Source organism: Aulonocara stuartgranti (assembly GCF_965226115.1).
Source record: "Aulonocara stuartgranti genome assembly, chromosome: 3".
Classification (NCBI taxonomy): domain Eukaryota; kingdom Metazoa; phylum Chordata; class Actinopteri; order Cichliformes; family Cichlidae; genus Aulonocara; species Aulonocara stuartgranti.
Window position 1 is genome coordinate 61,155,458 of NC_138941.1, and position 5,771 is coordinate 61,161,228.

Sequence of the window (5,771 nt, forward strand, 5' to 3'; positions counted from 1 at the left end):
TCCAACAGAGACCACACACAGCTGACTGTTAGCATCAGTGATGCTAATAATTCTGACCCTGCTAGTTTTGTGTTTTTGCAAAGTAAGAAGTAATGTGAGCATTCAAAATAAAACTAGGATGTTTGAACACGCTGTTTTAAACATTCCTGCTCTGTTTAATGAAATGTTCATTGAGCGACTAATGACCTACAGTGAAGTGATCATATTAGCCAGTGAAAGAGTGACATTATTCCATTTTTACCTATAACAGTTGTGGCCGATCTGTGTTTAATTCTGGGTAACTCACTCTTACTGCTTAATCAGTCTCTCTGTAGCTATTTAGAGTTGTGTTGCTGGCATATGCGACGTGCTTCTGACAAAAATTGATTAGTGTATTAATCTTTTGTTAATCTGTCAGCACAAGGAGTGAACTAAAGGAATTTTTGTTTGATACGATATCTCTGGCCTCAAACGTTCCAGCCTTGGGACTCTCCTCCATCTCTGCCGTCTCTGTATCTTGGTGGCCTTGACGACTTTCTTGCCCGTGTGCACTTGTGTTTGCAGCCACGTGGTGATTAGAAAGCTGAGATTACGAACGGGACCGGGACAAGATGTTGGTCACTAGAAAAATCTCAGCAATCAAAATTCATAAGGAATTATTTCTAATTTTATTCCATTTAAGAAGACATAAATGTTATATGCTGAAAGGTTTCAAAAAACACCTGAAGCTCTCGGGGGCTTATTTCAGGTGTCTCTCTGTAAGAGGCTGATTCATCAGTGGGAGGTTCCCATCAGGTAGCTCCTCCAGCCCTCCTCTCTACCTGGGTGTGGACAGCAGGAAGGATCCAAATAAAGAGAGACGGACGGCTCACAGAGACACCATCACCAGACAGCCTCCTTAGCAGCAGCCTCCACCCTCCTCATCCTCCAACAGAGCTCCAGAAGGTAAGACGAGCTGCACGAGTAGAACAATAAAGAGTCACTGACGGGCATCTCTGTGGCTTTAACAGGATAAATAACAGACAGACGAAGGAGTGGGCAAAACTCGCACACTGACTTTTAGAACTTTTAAATGCTGAGTCCTCCTTTTAAAGGATAAATTCAGGGTTTTCTTTGTTTTTTTTGCTCATGATACGCATTCCTCCAGTCTTTTATTCATATTGTTATGTTTCTCTTCTTTGAAGTTTGGTGTTTAATGAGAAAATAAACTTAGATTCAGAGAGGAAATGTGCCAAGTGTTGATGCAAGGAGACAAATTTCACTGACAGCTGAAGGAGCATGGAGATGTTTAACTCGCACAGTGATGATTGTTCAGTTAGTCTGTTTCTGTGACATCATCAGAGTCATAATTTCAAACATTCTGCATGCTGGGATTTTCCTAACCTTACAGATGATGTACAGTAATAACTCCAAGTGTTACCATTTGATGTTTGTGCTACTTTCTGTCCAATCACAGACGTCCAACTGTGTTTTTTTTTCTTTCAGGTCTTTGTCAGGCGATTGGTTCCCTCCAACATGCTGTGCCCACTGCTCTTCCTGTCTGCATTCATTGTACTGGCAGGTAAGCATGCACCGCAGCTACTTTAAAAGTATCCTTACTAGACTTGAGTATTTGGTGATTAGTATTCAGGAACTGATAATCAGAGACTGAGGAACAAAGACCAAATGACCTGAAGTGAGGAGGGACAGTGAAGGCCATTTGAAGTGCTGATAATCTGACAAACATGGACAGATTTTCCTGGGATCCTTGCTTTCATATCTTTATTTTAGAATAAACAATCATACAAACAAACAAGCATTTTTAAAGAGTTCAAGGGATGTAGATCTCTGTCATCCGCCCATCCATCAATCTGATGGTTCATTAATTACATTCAACACGACTCCCTGAACTCTTTCAAACCCCCTGTCTTGTCTTTTAGTTTCTATGTTTTTCTCGTGGAAGGTTTGGCGCGTTTGACAATGCTATGGTCTTTTTTGCATTGAAAACACTGAGCTTTACTAACATTTTGCTCACATTTAACATGTTTGTGTCCTTAAAGGTCCAAACACAGTAAATATAGTTTTGGGTCTATGTGGAAGAAATTATTTCCTGTTTTCTGTTCACATTCAATTTAACTCACTCATCTTAAACTTTTCACGTAATAACTGAACATTTCAAGTCCTGTTTTTTGTTAATATTGAGTTATTTTCGTGGCATTTTGAACTAATAAGACTCAGACAAATTATAACCCCTAGTCCTGATCCTAAACTTGAGTTACTAAATTGAAATTTAAAGACAATAAACCAAAAGTGTAACTTGCAGATAACTGACAGCATTTTTTTCAGTGGCAGAAACAAGCTTCCATATTTACTGGATGCAGGAAGATAAAACTGTACCATGGGGAAAATATGGATCGCTACACACAAAAATAGCAGTGTGTGTGTGAAGAGAAAGGCACTGTAGAGAAATATATAGTACTAAAAGTTTATACTTCAAGCACTTCAGTTAGTAAAACTGAAAAATGTTTAACAAGGTCACCAATACAAATATCTGCTCTCTTTTAGAATAATATATTAATGCTTATAAAACAGAAAAGATGTGTTAAGATATCTGCAGCCAGCCAGGAGAAAATCAGCAAATAAAGTTGAGAATCTTTTTTTTTTTCTTAACTGATACTCAGAGAAATACAAAAACATTAGATGTCATTGAAAAAGTTTAGACCCTCCTTACCCGCCATCAGACGCGTTACTGTAATCTGATTACTTTTTTCAAGTAACGAGTAAAGTAAGGGATTACTATTGCAAAAACGGTAATTAGATTACCGTTACTTTCCCGTATAGGAACGCTGCGTTACTGCCTTACTAAAACCGTGATTTTTTTGCGAGAATGTGTCATGACAGTGACGTAAGCGAGCGCGACGTTGGTGACAACAGCTGTGTGCAGATCAACAATGGATCATATATCGATTGTGGGAGAGAGTATGAGCGTGCAGCGTTTAAAGCGTGGAAGTACTGACCTTACTTTGAGTTTGATTCCATAAAAAGTGACAAAAACATTAGCGTCCGTTGTGCGTGGGAAGAAAACTTCTTTTTACAGCAAAAAAACCCCCCTAAACTTCCAAGCAAGCACCGAGTGCGCTACCACGTAATGGGAAACTCACAGAGAAACTCGCAGATTCTTCAACTGACCGCTGCGGCTCACCTGCACCAGGGTAAACCTCCGCCTACCCTCAGTCCTGCTTCACAGGTGAAAATAGAGCAACAGGACCGCTAGTCTTTGACTTTATTTATTTTCTGCTGTGTTTTACTTGCATCTATTTGAAAGACTGAGTGTAAACACAAAAAAATATTTTATTTTATGTGCTGGAATGTGCAGAAAATAGGTTTAAATGTTAAACTAATTTCTTCAAGTCAGAGAATGGTGCATATAATTTAAGTTTTGCTTGATGCATAAAGTTAAAAGATTAAAACTGATAAAACAAGTTTAAAAAAAGAGACTTTTCCATTTGATTACATTTTGTATGATGGATTATGTAGAAACAGTAGAATTGGGCTGAAAGATCTATCGCTTTATCACCAATTCAGGTTGTAAATCGTGTTTTAAAAAGTAACTAAGTAACTAAGTAATTAATTACTTTTGAAAATAAGTAATCAGTAAAGTAACGGCATTATTTTTTGGGGAGGTAATCAGTAATTAGTTACTGATTACTTTTTTCAAGTAACTTGACCAACACTGCTCGCCATACAGAGGTCCGAGGGATCTCCCAGAAATGGCCAAGCTCATTTCTGGAGAATAGGTGACTGATTTCATACCTGCTGATCTCTTACCCAGTGCAGGTTAGGTTTGCAGTATTAGTTACCATCATGATATGCCCCAGTCACACTTTCACAGGACAGGAAACCCAGCGTAAATAAGATTGAATCCACACTTTTAAGCTTAAATTTCAAAACTTACATTTAACTACTGATTTTATCTACTGTTCTGTTTTTATCTGTTTTGATTTTATATACTGTTTTGTTTGTTTGTTTGTTTGTTTGTTTGTTTGTTTGTTTGTTTGTTTTATTAGTTTCAGGTTGGCCATTCTTGTATTTTGCTCGTTTGTGTTGTTGTGTTTGCACATCTCTGTTGCTTGTGGGGCTCGCACACAAGAATTTCACTCGCATGTGCTGTGCCAGTGTGCCTGCACATGTGATGTGACAATAAAAAGTGATTTGATTTGATTTGATTTGTTAATTAGTTAGTTAGTTTATTTGCTTGTTTTAATCAATTTTAAATCATGCTTTTTATTTTTTTTTTGTTTCTAATGTCTCTGTAAAGCACTTTGAATCACCTTGTTGTTGAATTGTGCTATACAAATAAACTTGCCTTGCCTTGCCTTGCCTTGAATCCTGCTTCGTAGTGGACCTCCAGTCTTTGCATTTGGAGTTTTTTCCCTGTCCATATCTGTCTGTTACTGGTTTTTCAGCTTCACCCTGATTATCTGTGAGTCCCTGTCATGTATTTCATACATTTTGTTTTACTTTGTTTTAGCCTCACTGGCACTCTGAATGTTATCAACTCATCATATTCAGATCAAAACAGCTCTCATTCTCTTTTCCAAACACTGCATAGCTGATCTATACAATGCAATATCTGAAGTTACAACATAGTAACATTTCTGTACTTTAGTGTTTAGGCCTGTCGTGAGAGTACATGTTAATGTACTACCGTAACATAGATAAGACTTCATAAGTCCCCATATATCCATCAACCCTATTTCTTTAGCAAAATAATTTGAATAGTTGTTTTACACCAGCTATGAGACTGATCATGACCTATCCGGCTGTCCATCGCTGCATCGAGTATGCTCTGCTATTACAAATGAGAGTGTAAAGTGAGTAAGTAATAAAAACGTTAAGTCTACTATACCCATCCATATAAGTTCCCCAAGTTTAACTTGTAATCTACCCTCCTTTTCCAAGATTTTGGCAACTTGTACGAATACTTTGTTTCTACAAACGCGTGAATGTGAACCTTTGTTTGTCCTAACAGCTAACAGGCTGCAGCTCACACCTCTCACGTGTGTCTGTGTCTTCAGGTGCTCAGCAACAGTCAGTCAGTGAGTCTTCAGTGTTGGACATCAGCTCATGTCCCATCACATATTATGGACAGAAGTACGGGAAGCTCTATGTGAGTAGGATGAAGCCTGATGTTTTAGCAGAGCTTTATGTGTTGTTGCTGTTTAATCTCCACCTGTAGCAGAGATGATGTTTGCAGACTGAGTGAAGAGTTCAGAGATCAGCGTCTTATTAATGTCCTCTGCAGTGATGCTGAGTATGTAACCATCACCTGATGCAGCTTCCTGAAGAAGAGCGAGAGCTCTGACTGAAACCTGAGCACCAACAGTTCAGCTGTACATGACAGAAAAACCCACAAAATATTTTGCTATTTGATTTGTTGTGTCTCTGATTTTTACAGGCGAACTTCACAAGAGAAGAGATTGCGTTCTGTTTTGACAAGTTTTACAACCCTGGGAATAAAGGCGACTGCATCATAGGGAGCTCACCTGACAAAAGGAGAGCAGTTCTTTCTATAGTTCAAGCAGATTCTTTTCTTGAACGTTGGATTAGAAATAAAACACAAACAATTCAGAACAGTTTGAGATGCAGTGTGCAAATAATCATGCCGATCCGCAGTTTAACGGTGAGTCCTGCTCTGTATCACAAAGCCTGAAGGGTGTGCCTAAAATTAATAGTTTCAATCAACACTGAAAACAAACATAAAATGAAAAATGTTTCTTTTTATTTTTTATTTTTTAAAGGGACATTGTAGA

The 5,771-nt window shown here is 38.2% G+C and overlaps 1 long non-coding RNA gene across 1 annotated transcript; it reads left to right on the plus strand.

Annotated features, from left to right (window-relative positions):
- The first annotated feature begins 534 nt into the window (after positions 1–534).
- LOC309703426 lies at positions 535–5,431 on the plus strand. The gene is made up of 4 exons (XR_014275896.1): positions 535–924; positions 1,465–1,540; positions 5,037–5,128; positions 5,417–5,431. It is a non-coding gene; the product is annotated as an uncharacterized lncRNA (long non-coding RNA).
- The last annotated feature ends 340 nt before the right edge of the window (positions 5,432–5,771 follow it).